The 18,119-nt window shown below is 44.2% G+C and overlaps 1 long non-coding RNA gene across 1 annotated transcript; it reads left to right on the forward strand.

Annotated features, from left to right (window-relative positions):
* The first annotated feature begins 15,265 nt into the window (after nucleotides 1-15,265).
* On the forward strand, nucleotides 15,266-16,846 carry LOC139356517 (uncharacterized). The gene is made up of 2 exons (XR_011608485.1): nucleotides 15,266-15,402; nucleotides 16,585-16,846. It is a non-coding gene; the product is annotated as an uncharacterized lncRNA (long non-coding RNA).
* The last annotated feature ends 1,273 nt before the right edge of the window (nucleotides 16,847-18,119 follow it).

The raw sequence follows: 18,119 nt of genomic DNA on the forward strand, positions 1-18,119 counted from the left end.
CTTTTATTCATCAACCACATGTCAGTCCAGCCCTGTTCAGAAACAGGGCTCTGCTGGGCATGCAGACACCAAGATGAAAATATCTCAGAGAACTAGACAAGAATGGAGGAAAAAGTATAAACGACTTTTCATGTTATTAAATACTCCTTTATACCAGCAAGTTCTAAGATATGTTCAGGTGAATTGACCACTAATTCCATAAGGTCTCAAGAGCTAAAGTGTTAATATATTCCCTCAAAAGTTTCCAAGAAAGAAAAAAAAGAAAGAGAGAAGAAAAGAAGAAAAGAAAGGAAGAGAAAGGAAAAAAGAGGTTTGATTACTTCTGCGTTGGGACTCCTAGGAACATGCAATTGTGCATTGTGAATTAAAAAAAAAAAAAAAAAGGAAAAAGGTGCTAGAGTGTGCAGTATTTCCCTTTGTTGACACTTTGTTGGCCAAGGAAGGTATCATCAAATCCTCTGGCAAGTATATGTTTCCACTGGCTAAGCTTGAGTTTTTCCAAAAATAGATCCCGAGGCAAGGATGTAAGAACAAGTAGTTTATTTGAGAGGTACAGGAAACAGCAGTGGGTGAGGGAGGGAAGCGAGGGGAGGGAAGGTGCATTGTCAAGCCAGCCATCACTGTAGGCAACTAGAGATTAATTCCAGTGGGAATTAGGGTAAAACGCACACCTCAGGATTATCCCATTTGAAGGAAACTGAACTGGAATATGTATAGACAAGAGTTTCTCAACCTCAGCATTATTGATGTTTAGGGCTATATAATTCTTTGTTGTAGGGCTGGCTGTCCTGTGCATTACAGGATGTTTAGCAGCATCCCTGACCTCTACTCGCTAGATGCCAGTAGCACCCCCACCTCTCCACAGCCATGACAACAAAAAATGTCTTCAGGCATTGGCAACTTTTCACCTTCAGTTGAGAATCACTGTTATAGATCAGCTCCTGCCAGTCATTGGTTGAACGATATTGGAGAAAGGGATGTTATTTCATCAGGGAAGGCAAACAAACATTCAACGGCCAGAGAAAGCCTTCAGGCAAAGAAGTCAGGCGGCAGTTGGAATCCTGCTAGAATACACCGAAATCGTGAGGGAGGGGAAATGGGTGAGGCACTGACCGTGTACATCTCCCCCAGCACAGTTTGAGAAACACTTTTCTATAGGACAATTTTTGCAATTTCGTGAAACTCTATCACATAGACAAAACAAAATGTATTTAGCCAATCACTTGTCACTAAACATTCAGGTTAATTCTAATTTTTCAATATTATAAATAATAGAATAATGAAAATATCCTCATAGCTTAATCTCTGCCTATATTTATGATAATCTAGGATAAGTTCATAACAGTTGAGTAAGTCAGAGCGTGAATATTTTTTAACTCTTCTATATTATAAATTGCCCTCTTGTCAGTAGTATATGAGAATATCCATTTTCTTACACCCGTACCAGTACTAGGTATTATATATATTTTGGCCCTTTTTGGCAAGCAAAAATGGATATGTGTTTTATTTGCATTTCATATAAGTGTAGGATATTCATACTTCTTATTTTGTAAACTACAAGTCTAAGGCTTTGCCCATCACTCCACTGTAGGGTTTGATTTTGAGGCCGGGGGAGGTGTTCTCCCCCAACAGATAAGATGCCTTCTCAGAGCTTTGCTTAGTCTCCTAGGCCTCCCCATTCTCCTGTTGCCAGGAGTAATTGTCAACTTCTGGCATAATTAATTGTGAACATGAATCAGCCCAGTTGACTCACTAATTAATTCTGATCCCTCCTGAATTAGATATTTTGAATCCCCCACCTCTAGGACACATTTTTCCAGACCAATTGGGGCTACTCGGGACTTGAAACTTCTGGTACTAGATCCTGCCCTCCACTGTATGGGTCTAGCTGCTTCAGATTCCCCTTCTTAGCTTCAAAAAGAATGGGGAAATGGGGAAATTCCACCACCTGAAAATCAGGTTAAAACTGATAATTTATGTGGACTCTTTGCTGTCAAGAAGGGCGAGCACAAATCTCCACTCTTTAAGTGTAGGCTACACATGGTGACTTCCTCCCAAAAAAAATACAGTCTGGAAAGGGTGAGGGAAGAGTAACTTTACAGTTGAGAAGTCTGACAAACAGTACCTCAGTCAAGTGATCAAGTTCAGTATCAACAGCAATAAATCATTTTGATAGTATGTATCCTTGATATGACACAATAAAATGGCACCTTAGCCCTGTGCTCTTCCTCCCAAAAAATGCATTACCACAGCCTAACCATGAGAGAAACATCAGACAAATTCCAACAAAGGGGTATCCTACAAATACTTGACCAGTGCTCCTCAAAACCATCAAAGCCGTCAAAAACAAGGTGAGTCTAAGAAATTGTCACAGCCAAGAAGAGACTAAAGAGACATGGTAAATAAGTGCAATGTGGTATCCAATGGTATCCTAGAACAGGAAAAGACATTAGGCAAAAACTATGGAAATCTAAATAACCCGTGGACTTTAGTCAATAACAATGTATCAGTATTGGTTCATTATTTGCGAGAAATGTGCTATAGTAATATAAGCTATTAATAACGGGAGAAACTGAGTATGGGAGATATGGGAACTCTCCTGAATACCTTCGTAATTTTCCTGTAAATCTAAAACTATTCTAAGAAAAAAAGTTCTACTAAAAATAACTTTTTGATGATAAAGGGAAATAATTTTGTACCAAGAGAAGGCAATACACTATCAGCTAAGGATACAGTCTACAACTGAAGTGGGGCCCAATTCATGGTCTCTCTCAGAGGAACTATCTCTTGTAGAACTTCAGATGAGCACTGGGTCATAGAGTCTGAAGATGGGAATGTAAGTCCTTCATCTGTGTGACCTTAAGCAAAGTCACTTGGCCTCTCTGAGGCTGAGTCATCATCTGTAAAATGGGACCAAGAACACTCACATACTTTCCTGAGATGCTGTAAGGGTACTCATAATAGCAGGTACCATTTACAGAGCACTTACTAGGTGCCTAGCACTGGAAAAACTTTTATTATCTCATTTATTTCTTACAATGCTCCTATGGAGTAGCTACTATTCTTAAGCCCATTTTACAGGTAAGGAAAATGAGGTTAACTGAGATGAAGCAACTTGTCCGGGGCTATATGGCTGGGAAGTAACCAAGAAAAGACTTGGTGGCAAGCTGTCCTCAGAGCCCATCCACATAATCATGACACTATGGTTCCTTTAATCAAGAGGCATGAGACTGTATGCTCAACAAGAACAGAAATTTTAGCCTATTTAGTTCACAGCTATATTCCCTTTCCTGGGCACATAGCAGGTGTTCAGCAAATATTTATCAAGTGATTCAATGTTGAATAAGTGAATAAATGGATGAGAAAAATTTATAAACTGTAGAAGCATATATTTTCATGAAAATTATTACCAGTTGTATTAGTGATCTATTGTATCACCCCAAACTTGGTGGTTTAAAACAATGATAATCATTTATTACCTCTCACTCTTCCTGTGGGTCAAAAACTTGGTTCTGTTTTGGAATCTCTCATGTGGTTGATGTTGGCCCGGGCTGTAGTCATCTGAAGCTTGACAAGAACTGGAGGATCAGCTCTCAAGGTTGTTCATCCATATGACTGGCAAACTGGTGCTGACTGCTGGCAGGAGGCCTCAGTTCTTCTTTGTATGGATCTCTCCACAGGCCTGCTTGAGCATCATCACAGAATAGTGGCTGGCTTCCTTCAGAGCAAGCGATTCCATAGACCATGAAAGAAACTGCAGTATTTCTTATGCCCTATCCTTGGAAGTCATACATGTTCTAATGGTCCAGTGGTATAGTCCTCATTCAAATGATGAGGAAACTACAAAAAGTCATAAATGCCATGCAGTAAGGATTACAGGAGGCCATCTTGGAGGCCACCATTCATCTCTTAGATTTGAGTCTTGAAGTTGAAGTTCTCTGAATTGCACTTCTAATATCTAATTGTGATAAAGACAGCAATACCTCACTTCTTCCCAGCTCATCCCTTAAAGACGAGCACAAGCTTATGCAAGGGAGATAAGGGCTATCAATTTATTGCAAACAAATCCTTTTTGTTTGACCCAAACACGTAATCTCTGGTGATATATCTTCGGACCGAAGTCAGTCTCCTCCTGGCTTGGCCACGATAACTTCTCATCTCTACTCTTGTTCCCCATATAGAAACATTAAAATGGCTCTAAAAGCAGGGAAATGAAGGTGTGACATCTTTGGATTGATGAGGCTAATTCTAGTGGAAATTCATTTGGAACAAACTGAAAAATGGAAAGTGATTGCCTCTGAATCCTTTTTCCTTTGTCTCTCATCCTTACTGTCTTTCAGTAAACCCTGTCTTCACCCTTCATCAACCTGGCCTATTTCCTTCTGAATAGTATGTTTCACAGTTCTAGGTTAAGTGTGTCTCCTTAGTGGAGCAATGGCATTGTCAGCTGTTGACACTTTGGTATGAATTATGTCCTGTGACTCCAAGTCCTATACTCTTTACTTGATGCCCGTCATGACTCCCATTGTAATACACCACCATGTTTTCTTTCGTTAACCATCCCAAAGTGGCCAAAAAAGAAGCAGTTGGCTAAGTAGAGGATTTCACATATATCTCCACCTCAACTTCCTTGTCTTCTTGACTTCTCCAGCCAAAGCTTTCTTCAGGTGTGTTCTGGGTGACCAACATAGAACACAGACCTTATACTGGTTATCTCCCCTTTCGGAATTACCATCTGCTCTTCTCTGCCCTGCCCTGTCCCTAGGAAGCTGATGTCTATGAACCACATGAAGGTCCAACCTTGTCCTCTAGCTTTCAGTTGGGTTACAGCAATGAGAGGCAGCAGCAAGAGAATAGGTGGGGAAGGAGGGGGAAGCTATTTCTTCCCCCTACTCCCTCCCTGCCAGGCTATAGTTTTGGCAATGGTTGTTTGCCTTCCTATGGCCATGGATCCTGTCAGGTGAACTCCCTTGCACAATCACAGGCCATGTGGAGGGTTCCAGAAACACCACTCCTTCCCTGGCCCCTTTAGATCTGGTGTGTTAGTAGCTACCCTCTGAGGCCAGCCCCTCAGTGCTTTCCCATTCCTTGGTTGTCTCCTTGAGCCTGCCCCTGTCCCTGCCCCTGTAAATAGATCCCTAAACTCTCCTTGTCTTTTTTGAGTGTACCATATGTTTCCTGCTGGGACCCTGATGAATGCAGATCCCCTTCCTCATCCCTACCTGCCTCTTTGTTATCTTACTTGGCAACAACTGCAGAAATATGCTCCCAAATTCCAGAATGTAGCAGTCACATCAACCAAGTGTTAAGAAGCTTTGCCAAAGCACTGGGGCCTGTGGAGAGGATGCCTTAGAAGGTGAATAAGGTAAATGCTTCAGGAGAGAGGCACTCTAGCTGCTGAATGTGGTGATATTGAAAGAGAGAGTGGAGCTGAGTGGGAAAAGAAATTTGGCTCACCTGTCTGTGAAGACTGGTCCTCCACTCAGTTGGAGGCAATGGCTGCTTTTTTAACCTCATTCGGCAGAAACAACTGCTGCAGGTGTTGGAGAAAGTACATCTAGAGCACAGAATCTGTATCATTTAGGGAAGATTCCAGAGACAAAGAGCCAAAGGTAAGAGATGGAGGGGGTTAAAACCAGCCACCTTCATATCCTCACTTAAAATATATAGTGTGTGAATAGAAAATTTGAGGTGTGTGAGGCCAATAGATCAAGGGATGACTGCCATTGAAAAGATAGTTTGCTACTAACAGTTCCCAAGAGGAGGATGCGTGCCATTGGGCAGTGGGGGGCATGTGGAGAAGCATTAAAGTTGGTCAGGAGGCAAGGGAGAGAGAGGAAGCTGTGGTCCAAAGACTTTGTTGTGGTATCACAGGCAGGAACAAGCAAAGCAGGGTAAGCAAGCTTATTATTGGCTAGTTTGAATAATTTCAGCAGTCTCTGGGGTATAGGGGCTGTCCCTGGTTGTGTGGTACCTGGCCTTGGGTAATTATAGCGGTGATCCCAGAGTATGAGAGCCTGATACAGAAGATGGTTGGAGTGTGGGCTCTGGTGGTTGGTCTGCAGATGAAAAGCATGCTCAGTAGCCTAGATGTTTATTACCTCTAGTAATTGGCTAACCCCGGGAGGGACAGTCCCTCAAGGATCAGCAAGGCCTCAGAAGTCAAAGCATCAAAATACAGAAAATAAAAGGCATGGTTAATACACCCCAAGATTACTTTTCCAAGGCTCTTCTACCCCGAATGGAAAATCTAGATTTGTTGAAAGGCAGCCAGGGGCCATACAATATTTCAGACAGGGAAACAGTGTCATAATATAGAGACTAGGGTCCAGGACTCATCAGGCCTAGTGGAAGTTCTGATGGACAGGCTTACTCTTATTAAGTAAGCTGCTTTCCTCCCACCTCAAACCCCATCTTCTTTCCCCTCTGTCCACTCAGCAGTGATGGATAGTCTTATGCTTGGGGTCTCCCAGCATCCATGTTTCCTTTCCAAACAGTACCCTAAGTATCCTTTCCGAAGCCAGCACTCCCCTCTTCTCAGCCATATGATTTTGGTAGACTGGTTTGACCCCATTAGTATAGCCCACCTCCTGGGCACACGATTGGTTTAGGAATAAATACATGTAGCCAGCCTCAAGATCCATGAGTTATTGGAACATGTTTGCAGAGGTTCTTAGGAAAGAAAAGTTTTCTCTCTTTTCCACAAGCACTATTAGAAAGAACTGTCCCTCACCCCTCACACAACACGGTGGGAAGAACTCTGACAACCATCCTGTGGCTCCACAAAGGAGATCCTGGAGCCTGGGAAGAAACAAAGTACCTGAATTCTTGGTGACATCCCTTGTGCGGCTACAATAAAGCCAGCCTGCATCTTGATGCACCTCTGGACTTTTCAATTACCCTAGGCAACAAATTCTCCTGATTGTTTAAGTAAGTGTGAATTGACTTTTATGTCACTTGTAACATAAAGTCCTGACTGATGCACCATCCACCTCCAAAATCCAGCTCTGAATGATTCCTCACCCCCCGCCGTGGCCCCAGAGCCACTCTACTCCCCGTAGTGCTTCCCTCCTCTTGATGCCTCCAGCTTGTGCTTGGTGGGGACTCCCCTTTCAAAGACTCTTGGGGATGTGTCCTACCCACATATGACCAGCCCCTTCCTCTGGCTTAAACCCCTTCATTAACATAACTAGTGTGTACCTTTCCAGCTCCACCTGCTGTACCAGTGATCCTCATAGAACAAGGATTATGTTTGGGGTGGTGGACTGTCACTAAGGGGAAGGTGCACTGGACTGGGAGTTAGGTCTCTGTCCTATTTCTGACCTTCATCTACTGTGTGACTTGAGCTAGGTCCCATAACCCTCTCAATGTTCTTATCTAAAAAATGAGAGTTGGAACAAGATTTGCAGGTTTTCCGTCATGTTCTTTGAGATCCTAGCATTCTAAATGGTTGTCTCCAGGGCCTCTGTGGAAAAACAGGGATTGACTAGAGGTGTAATTCCCACTTACATTTTCTGCTTAGTTTCAGCCACAGCTGCTTAATGAAAAAAATTAAAAGCCACTAGAGAAAATGATATCTAAGAGCTTAGGGTAATCATCAAGGCTGTTTCCCAAGAAATTCTGGTTCTCTTTCCAGGCACATGTTAGGATTACTCTGCTTCACCCTCTTGAATTTGTGTATTGCCATTTGCTTGTTTCAGCTAATAAAATGTAAGTACAAGTGATATATACCACTTTCAGGTGAAAGCTTTAAAAGAGAGCATGCAATTCAGCATATCCCCTTTTCCCTGCTATGGAAATGATTGTGAAAACACGTCAACATGAAGCCTCGATTCACCTACTTTCCTGAAAAGCTTTGATGAGCAAAGACCACCCCCTCAACAACAACAACAACAACAACAACAACAACAACAACAACAAAACCCATATGCCTTTGTCACACTACATGAATGAGAAATAAAGTTTCGTTATGTTAAGACTCTGAGATTTGGGGTTATCTGTTTCTATAGCAACACCCAGCCTATCCTGACTGATATACAGATGGTGAAACTGGGGCACCAAGAGGTTAAGTAAATTGCCCAGATTGCCACAGCTGGTAAGTGGCATGGTCAGGACCTATACTCAGACCAATAATAATAATTGCTTCCATCGCATATAAGAATTGAACCCAGTCATGTCTGAAGCCAGCTCCTACGAGCTCATGAGAGCTGACTGTGGGTATCTCTTCCCAAGTTCATATTTAGTGACTTCATATGGTAGCTTGAAATTGACCATGGTGGCATTTATACCATGGATATGAGTACATGCTACAACTCAGGGCTTTTCTGTGGGAGTCCTAATTCACTAAATTTGTTCATGGAAATTCCCAGAAGCTCATCCAGGACACCTTTTGGGGTTCCTTGAAGTATATTTCATTAATGAGAAAGAATCTGCAGTGAGACTAGCATCATGCAGTGGAATCACAAATTGAGTTGTTAAGAGAAGGAAGAGAGAAGGTGCTCTGCAGGATGGCTAAACAGTATGCTATGAGAGCAAGAGGAAGGAAACAAATCCAGTGGAGGAAAGAAAGATCTTCCAATAAAAAGAACAGAGATTTTAATCTTTGCCGCACACATTTTGTCAAGTCTGCATAATTCATGAAACACAAGAACATCCGGAGGACAGCTGAAGTTCAGGGCAGAAGATCAAGTTGACAAGATTGGCTTTGGGGTAAAACAAGCAGGTGGGGGCTTGGCTGTCGGAACTGACCTATTTTTCTCTGTGTTTACTCTTCGGCAGGAGCTGTCACTGTTAATCCATCACCCGGCCAGGCTGCACCCGAAGTCCAGTTTTCCCTAGGGGCCTTCGGAACCTGGAACCACAAGGATGGCTATTGTATTGGGTTCTGGTCATTGTTCCCACATATCCACACCACTGTATTCATTGATAATGACAGTAGCTCTGCCACTTATAGGCAGAGTGACTTTGTGCAAGAGATCTTACTCTCTAAGCCTCAACTTAGTCTTTATAAAGCGGGGTTGATAAGAGCTCCTAAGTCATAGGGCTGCAATGCACAGTGCCTGGAATATAATAAGTACTTAATAAATTAAGTACTTAATAAATATTGGTTATCAGCTTTTAGTACTACAATAATTACCATATCTAACAATGCCAGCATATTTTAAGAGCTTTGCTTAAAGTCCGTTTTTTAATTGTCACAGCAAGCTTATGAGGTAGGTACTATTATTGTCCCCATTTTCCAGATGGGGAAACTAAGTCAGGGGAGAAAATGTCATTTGCACAAAGTCAGAGTAAGTGGTAGAGTCAAGCAGTTATGGAGCCCCTGCTAAGTGCCAAGCAGTTTATAAATATTATCTCATCTCTGCCAAACAACTTTGAGAGTTAGGGATTATTGCTTCCCTTTTAAAGATGAAGAGATGGAGGCTCACAGAGTTAAATTAGCTAAGCCTAGGATACCAAGCAAGTAAGCAGCAAAGTGGGAATGCAAGCCTAGGTCTGTTTGTCTCTTAGTACCAGTCTCATTCAACCATCCTTCATTCCCAGAAATAAATAAAAGCAGCCACACTTATTTTTTTAAAATTATAATAGAAATGTTTATATGTTGTGATCATATAAAACTCGGAAAATAAAAATAGAAACAAATTCAAATGACGATTTGTAGTTTTTTAAGGTATATACGTTGTCTTTTTGATAAACACATTTTGGGGTTTTTTTTATTATTATTATACTTTAAGTTCTAGGGTACATGTGCACAATGTGCAGGTTTGTTACTTATGTATACACCTGCCATGTTGTTGTGTTGCACCCATTAACTCGTCATTTACATTAGGTATTTCTCCTAAAGCTACCCCTCCCCCCTCCCCCTACCCCATGACAGGTCCTGGTGTGTGATGTTCCCCATTCTGTGTCCAAGTGATCTCATTGTTCAATTCCCACCTATGAGTGAGAACATGCAGTGTTTGGTTTTCTGTCCTTGCAATAGTTTGCTCAGAATGATGGTTTCCAGCTTCATCCATGTCCCTACAAAGGACATGAACTCATCCTTTTTTATTCAGCCACACTTATTAAGGCTAATTCACATTTATTTCATTTAAGATATGCAAGACACTAAGTTAAGCCTTCTACAAGCATTCTCTATAATTATCTCCATAGCCCCAGGCAGTGGGTATTTATCTTCATTTGACAGAGTTGAAAACTGAGGCACATAGAGGTTCTACTTGGCCAAGGTCACACAACTAGAAAGTGGCAATGTGGGGAATGACTCCAGAGCCTCTTCACGTAACCAGTGGGATGTACTCTGTGAAGCTATAGGGTCTACTTAACAGACATCCTCCACCTGCCATGAGAATCCCAGGTCCTCTCATTCCCTTTGACCAATATCTAAGCAGGTGTGCTGAAGAGGGAATGGGTGGGGGGAGAGGTACTCAAGAATTAGAGAGAGAAATGTTGGGGGAGGGGGCAAAGTTAGGGCTAAACCTGATGGACAGAAAGCTAAACCAGGAGCCAGCAGGCTGGGCCAGCCCTCCTTCCTCTTTGCCTCACTCCCCCAACCCCCGATAAGGAATCCTAGTACCTTGCCAGGTGCATCCTGGAGGTCATGGAACTGCCAATTAAAGCAGGCCTGGGGAGTTAAAGAAAAAAAGAAAGAAAGAAAGAAAAAGAATCCCTTGGTCTCCTTGGAGACAGCGTGGATCTCCCTGTGCTCCAGAGACAGCAGCTGGGCCCTAGGCTGGGGACTGGCAGAAGCTGGGGGAGGCCTCTCCTCAGCTTTCTGGGATAGAAAGTTTAAAACCGAACCTTCTGAAATGACTAAATAAAGGTCAGTGGCTGCCAGCTGGATGGACTTCCAGGCAGTGTCTGATAGAGTCAAGACAGGAGCTGGAGGAACACTCAGCTCCATGAACACTACCTCCATGGGAGGCCTGCCTTGGAGGTGACCCAGAGGCAGGGCCCCCACCCAAGGAGGAAGTTTCATGTCTTCTGTGGGCCCCAAACTGAAAGTCAATGTGGAGAAGAAATCAGTCCTGCACTGAGCTCACCCTCTGCAACCTCCAGACAAGTTCAGGATGACTGCTGTGTCTCTGGCTTACATGCCTTAAAGGGCTCCCTGGTGTCTGCACGAAGTCTTGAAGTTTCTCATGTGGACTTTGGGACCCTGAGGAATCTGGCCTCTGCCTACCTTCCCAGCTTCATCTCACACCTGTCCTGCATCATTCTAGAAATGCTGCCCCTGCATTGCTGGTGCCTGCCTACCCCCAATCTGTTTGTCTTCTCCTGGGCTATGTTCAGTTTCTCTGCTCCTGGACTTAGCCCCTGCTTTCTGGAATGCCCTTTCCCTATTCCCTCTCACTGGCCACTAGGGTCTAGGAAGATCCTAATCACCCTTTAAAATTCACCCCAGACTTTCCATTCTTGCCCTCGTCCCACAGTGCTGAATTAGGTGCTGTATTAGTCTCCAAGGACTGCTGTAACAAATTACCACAAACTGCTGCCTTGAAACAACAGAAATTTATTATCTCTCAGTTCTGGGGCCTAGAAGTCTGAACTCAGGATGTCAGCAGGACCATGTTCCCTCAGAGGCTCTAGGGAAGAATCTTGGCTTGCTCCTTTCTAGCTTCTTGTGGCTGCTGACAAACCCTAGCATTCCTGGGCTTGTGGCTACATCATTCCAGTTTCCATCTCTGTCTTCAAACGGCTGTTTTCTTTCTGTGTGTCTTTGCACCTTCTTATTAGGAGACCAATAACTGAATTTAGGACCCAACCTTATCCAGTATACTTCATGTTAACTAATTACATCTCCAAAGACCCTAATTCAAATAAGGTCACATTCTTAGGTTTCCAGGAGGATGTGAGTTTGGGGGACTGCTATTCAACCCAGTACAACCAGTTTAGAGAGGGGAACAGTATTACAGGCTGAGAAGATCAAGGAAAGGTTCAAAGAGAAACTAGGTCTCTGAGGTTGAATATTATTTGCACAAGCAGAGTGAAAAAGAAAAGATATTTCATTTTGGGAAAATGGCTTTGAGCAAACACCCAAAGGTGGGGAGCCAGTGACCCCTATAAAACTTCTCCAGTAGGTTCAAGCTTGTGCCTGATAATATGTTTTCCCAAGGCCCTTGGGACTCCTCCCATTTGCTTCCCCCACTTAAAACAATCTGGCAGCAGAGGAGGACTACTCAACACCTTTAAACAGAATCCATCTGCTAATAAAACTGAAAGCAATAATCTGTCGCTTTGAAAGTATGAGCCAACATGTTTCTCAAGAAGTGTTCTATCCCTGCAATAACATTGAGCCAGTAAACTGCTTCCTTTTCTCTCTTTCTCATCTATGCATTTTCAAATAATCAATGTCAAGTCATCCTTGGAGTATTAAATAACTAGGTAGCCCATGCAATTAGAGAGCAGGTACCTTCTTAATGCCAAAAGACAAGAGGAAAAAAAAAATAAAACCCAAAGTAGTTGAAAGTAATGGAGTCAGATAGTTGGGGATTAAAATACTGCCTTCATCATGTACTGACTTGTGACTTTGTGACCTCTGAAACCTCAATTTTCTCATGAGCAAAATAGGGATGATAATCTCACCACCCTCCTGGTTTGTTTTTGCATTAAGCAATGTGATGTATGTACCATGCCTGGCACAAAGTCAGAAACTGAATAAATGCTAGCTGATAATCTTTTTTCAATGATATTTTTAGTAATAATATTGTTATTGCAATTCCAAAATATATTTGTATTGTAAACTAAAGCAATGAGTGCCTAATTTCATGACATTAAAAATCAAGGTTTTCAGTTGAAAAGAGATATATGATCAAACACTGTATCCTGATTTTGAATGAGAAATATCAGTATAAACTCATGACATGTTTTCTCCTAAAAAATATGCATTTTCTAACTGTCATCTTAAAATACCTAGAGCCAATAACTAACCCAGGAGCAGTGAGCACTCCCACCACCCAGATTATGGTCTCAAATACCATTTTCCCACCCAAAGAGGTCAGAGCTCCTTGGAGAAATGGCTAACTCTGGCTTTGAATAGAAAATGTATAAGTCTAAAAGGATTGTCATACCAAAGTATGAGAAAGCTGTTGATATATTAGGGTTATTTCTAGAGAACTCAAAGACCAACTTTAATAGTCTTCCACCAGCCAAAGATGAGATCATTTGAGCATCAAATGTCCCTGTATTTAAGTTCCTCCACTAAACCCTAGGTCTCATTCAGTGTCTCCAGGGCACAGTGCCATTTCAGTTGGAGTTGACAGGTGTTTGGTACAACACCTTCCTTGGTGCTACTGTCTAAGTTAAGCCACCTCCTCTGATCCCATTACATCTCTCTCATAGCACATCTTAAAATACGTAGTGTCTGGCAGGCTATGTGCCTGGTGCCTCACCCTCTTTGAGTCCCTGGAGGACAGAGGCCATGTCTTTTTCACCATTGTATCTTTATCATCTTGTATAGTTTCTTGCACATTGTAGGCTCACAGGGCTTATTAAATGGGTGAGTGAGAGAATGGAGGATTGACACCCTCCTCTTCATTTTCATTTCGTCACGGCACACACTTTAGCTCAATTATCCTCTGAACTCTTCCTTTCTTCACTCCCTTGTCAATAACAATTTTCTTGCATGCTGCCCCATTGGCCTCGGGCCATGATCTTGGCAAAGGAGGTGAACAAGGACAATATGGTTTTGTCATCCAGATACCACCATTTAACCTAGGTAATGACTTGCTCTTCTGTGGCACTTAACACTTTGCAAACTCCCTCGATAAGTATGAGCTCCTTACAACAGCCCTGGAAGGCAGACAAGGTTACTCTTGGTATCCCCAGGATAGAAGTGAGTGAGTTTACATAGATAACTCAAGATGTCTGTCTCATCCACGGCACCTGTTTTGGCAGCCCCTGCTGAAGAACTGGCCACAAGTCAATTGGCCACTCATGTTGTATGCTAAGGGCCTGACCCTTGGCCAGAATTGATTGGATCAGAGCTGTACACTTGATTTAAGTGAGCCAATCAGGCTGTCTCTTGAAAATGTAAACTGGAAAAGAAAGGAGACTTCCTTGAAGGTCATTTTGGCAGTTTTGGAACTGAGCCAGTGTGCAGACAGAAGCAGAGAGGAGCCACCAGACGGTCTCAGAAAGAGAGAGAAAGAATAGTATCCATGACTTCTGAGCTCTCTGTAATGCCCAGTGGAGTTTTTTGTGAAAACCAGCTCTGATTCCCGCCCTTGGGTCTCAGGAGTCTCTTTACTGTCCTTCTGATAAATCCCCCATTTCACTAGAGTTAATTTGTGTCGGCTTCTGTTCCTTGTAAACAAATAAGCCTTGGCCCAGACAGGGATATAAGCAGAAGGAAGAACATCAGGCTAGAGATCAGAAGACCTTAGTGGCTTTGCCACTGAGTAACTGTGTGACATCAGGTAAAATATTTCATCTCTCAGAACCTCAGTTTCCACTCTTGTAAAGTGAGAATGCTGACAATACCTAGCATACAGGAGCAATTGAGCAACATGCTTAACAGCATTTTGTTGCTATATAATTACTAAGTGAGTTAACTTGTCCACGATCACTATAACGGTGGGAAATTCAAGCATCATAGTTGGCAAGACATAAGAGAGCTGCTAGGGAGAGACTGAGCATTGTTCAACCAGAAGTCACTTTTTACAAGAGCCTCCTGGGAGTGGAGCTGCATGTGGACACTGTCTGGAGTCAGGAGGAAGGGTATGATGGCTTTGAGCATGCCCTACCCGTAAGACACCAGCTTCCAGGAGACAATCACCTGGAGAGAGAGCCCCAGTCACCCCAGGGGAGGCAGCGGAGCATCTACCTCTGGCTCTATCTCTAGAACCATTCTTTCTCTCTATGCCTCTGAGTTGTTAGGTCAGGGATGGTGTCTCTCTTGCCAATAGCCCTGTCTCTAGAGGCACACAGGCCTGGCACACAGTAACTGAATGAATGTCTCCGTGCCTCTGTCTGTCTCTATGAGCCTCTGTTAGCTGTTTTTTAATGTGACCCTCTCGCTTGCTCTCTCTTCTCTCTTTTTTTCTCTCTCTCTTCTCTTTTTTTTCTTTCTCTCTCTCTCTCTCTCTCTCTCCCTCTCCCTATTATTTCTCTCTCTCTTGTCTCCTCTGTCTCTCCCTCTCTGTCTCCCTCTGTCCTCGCTGTCTCTCCCGCATCCTCCTCTGTCTCTCCCCACCTCACGGGCACACGCACTCACACCTGCCCCAGACCTCTCCCTCTCCCGGGCTCCCTTTGTCTTGGTCCCTCTCCCGTTGCCTGGTAACCGCCCTCCCCTTCACCAGCCCCACGGAAACTATAGCAACGGGCAGCCGGAAGATGCGGCCATTCCTCTCCCTTTTGTCCCTTGCATTTCAGCGGCGCCAGCGCACGTGGACGCTCCAATTACAGGTACTTGGGAGGGGACGCCTTTGTCCGCGGCCCATTCACGGCGCGGAGCCGGCTTCGAGCGGAGAAGCTGTCGGGCGCTGTCGCACAAAGCGCTTTTGTGCCTCCTCCCGGCGCCCTCCTCCACTCCCTGCCGCGTTCAAGGACAAACAAGGACCTCCACGTTCGTGTTCAAACGCCCCGCGTGGTGGGCAGCGTGGGGGGTCAGGGGAGAATCTAGAAGGAACTCAAAGGATGAGCAGTCCTAGCCAGTGAAGAGCACACAGACATATTGACCCAGCAACCCCCAGAATAGAACCCAGGGATCGGAAGCGCAGGGCACAGGAATGTGTCATGATTGGCGCGAGGGCTACGGCTCCACCACTGCCTGCCTTATGCCCCTCTGCACTCTGACCTTCCACTCCTCCAGCACCGAGGTCCTTCCCAAACCAGAGGCTTCACACCTGTTCTTCCCTCTTGACTCGGGTTTCCCATCCCTCTTTGAACAGTTAACTCCCGCCCCACCCTCAATCTCAGCTCCAGCGTGCCTTCCTGGAGGAAGCTTCCCTGCCCATCCCTCCATTCCCCCTCCCAGGTTCCCACAGCCCCCTAAGCTGTGCTTTCCACATGTACAATCATACATATTTCTTAAAAGCCGTGTAAGTTTCCAGGGGCTCCTGTAACATGACCACAAACTGGATGGCTTAAAACAACATGTATGCGTTGTCTCCCAGCTCTAGAGGCTAGAAGTTGGAAGGCAGGATGTGTGTAAGGCCACGCTCCCTCGGAAGGCTCCAGGGGGGATCTTTCTTTGCCTCCTCCAGCTTCTGGTGACTGCCAGCATCCCTGGCATTCTTTGGCCTGTGGACACATCACTCTAATCTCTGCCCATGGTCACATGGGTTTCTCCCCGTGTCTCTCTGTCTTAATTTCCCTCATCTTATAAGGACACCAGTCATTGGATTCAGGTTCACCCTAATCCAGAATGACCTGTCTTAACTTGATTATATCTGTAATGTTATTTACAAATGATACGGACAGGAGACAGGGTGACACTGGGTAGAAGAGTGTGGTTCTCCAGCAAAGGCCCCACCCTCAAGCCTGGATACCTGAGGCCCTAAATGAGAATGGGAATTCCTGTTTTCAAGCCCAAAAAGTTGACTTTTGGCCTGCCACGCCTCCTATCCTGCCCCTATATAAACCCAGAACCCCAAGCTCCAGAGAAGACCAGCAGGCAAGGAGGCGAGGAGGCAAGCAGATAGATGGCAGAACAACATGGCAGAGAAACAGAGAAGAGGAGAGATGTCTGGATGCCAAGAGGAGTTTGGCTGGAGGCGGTCAGAGAAGAGTCCAGTGGCTGGGCAGCCCGACTCCAGGGAAAGATCACCTTCCCGTTCCATCTCCCTTCAGGCTCCCCATCCATCTCACTAAGAGCCATCTCTACCACTCAATAAAACCTTGCACTCATCCTTCGAGCCCTTATGTGATCTGATTCTTCTAGGACACTGGGCAAGAGCTCGGGATACAGAAAGTTGTCACATTGGCCCTCTACCCTTATGATAAGGCAGAGGGTCCATTTAGCTGGTTAACACTCAAGCCATCTGCAGATGACAAAGCTGAAAGAGCTTTGTAACAATAGGGTTGCAAGCACCCACCCCTAGACACTACCGTGGGGCCAAGAGCCCAAAGCACTTGCCCAGCCTCTGCACCTGCCTATCTGCATGCTCCCCCTAGGGGTTTGAGCTGCAGGGTGACTGAACAGGCAAGCCACACCTCTGTCGTACATCCTGCTAGGGGAATCAGGGAACTCTCCCATTTCACAGCGGAGGTCACATTCCAAGGTCCAAGGTAGAAATAAGTTTGGGGAGAGGAGGCACTACTCAACCCAGTATAGATGGTTATTCATCCTCCCTCCTCTAAACTTATAAGCCCTGAGATCTCTGCAAATCTTTACCCATGACTGTCCCCCAGTGTCTGGTCAGCTAAGAGGCCAGTCAATATTCAGTGAAGGAATGAGCAAGCAAGAGTTGCTTCTCCTCCATGAGACTTCGTAGTCCTTATCCATAAAATGGGCATAATAGCATTACTTCAAAACATCCTTGAGGAGAAATCCACACCTGACAGGTAGAGGATGTGCAAAAATCAATAACCATGTATATCAGTTTCTTGCCACTGCTGTACAAATTACCACAAATTTCATGGTTTAAACCACTGCAATTTATTCTCTCACAGTTCTAGAGAAATCCAAAATCAACATGTCAACAGGGCCATGCTCCCTCCAAAGGCTCTAGGAGAGGATCCTTTCTTGCCTCTTTCAGCTTCTGGTGGCTCCAGGCATTTGTTGGCACGAGGTTGAATCACTCCAATCTCTTTCTCCATCTTCACATGGCCTGTCTCCTGTCCTGTGTCCTCTCCTTTTCTTCTCAGGACACTTGACATTGAATATAGTGCCTACTCAGACAATTCCAGATGGTCTCATCTTGAAATCTTTAATAACACCTGCAAAGACTCTTTTTCCAAATAAAATTACATTCACTGATTCAAATGATTTGACATGGGGACATATCTTTTGGGGGAGGGAGAAAACCACCATTCAATCCACTACCATGATTATTATTTCCATAATTAATGTATGAGCTGTGGTTGCTGACAATTTATATTCAATCAATATTTATAAGGACCACATAGTTGCAGTTCTAAAATGTCCTGATTTTTACTGAATTTTTACAATGACCCTGAGG

The sequence above is a fragment of the Macaca nemestrina genome, chromosome 10 (assembly GCF_043159975.1).
Source record: "Macaca nemestrina isolate mMacNem1 chromosome 10, mMacNem.hap1, whole genome shotgun sequence".
In the NCBI taxonomy this organism is placed as follows: Eukaryota; Metazoa; Chordata; class Mammalia; order Primates; family Cercopithecidae; genus Macaca; species Macaca nemestrina.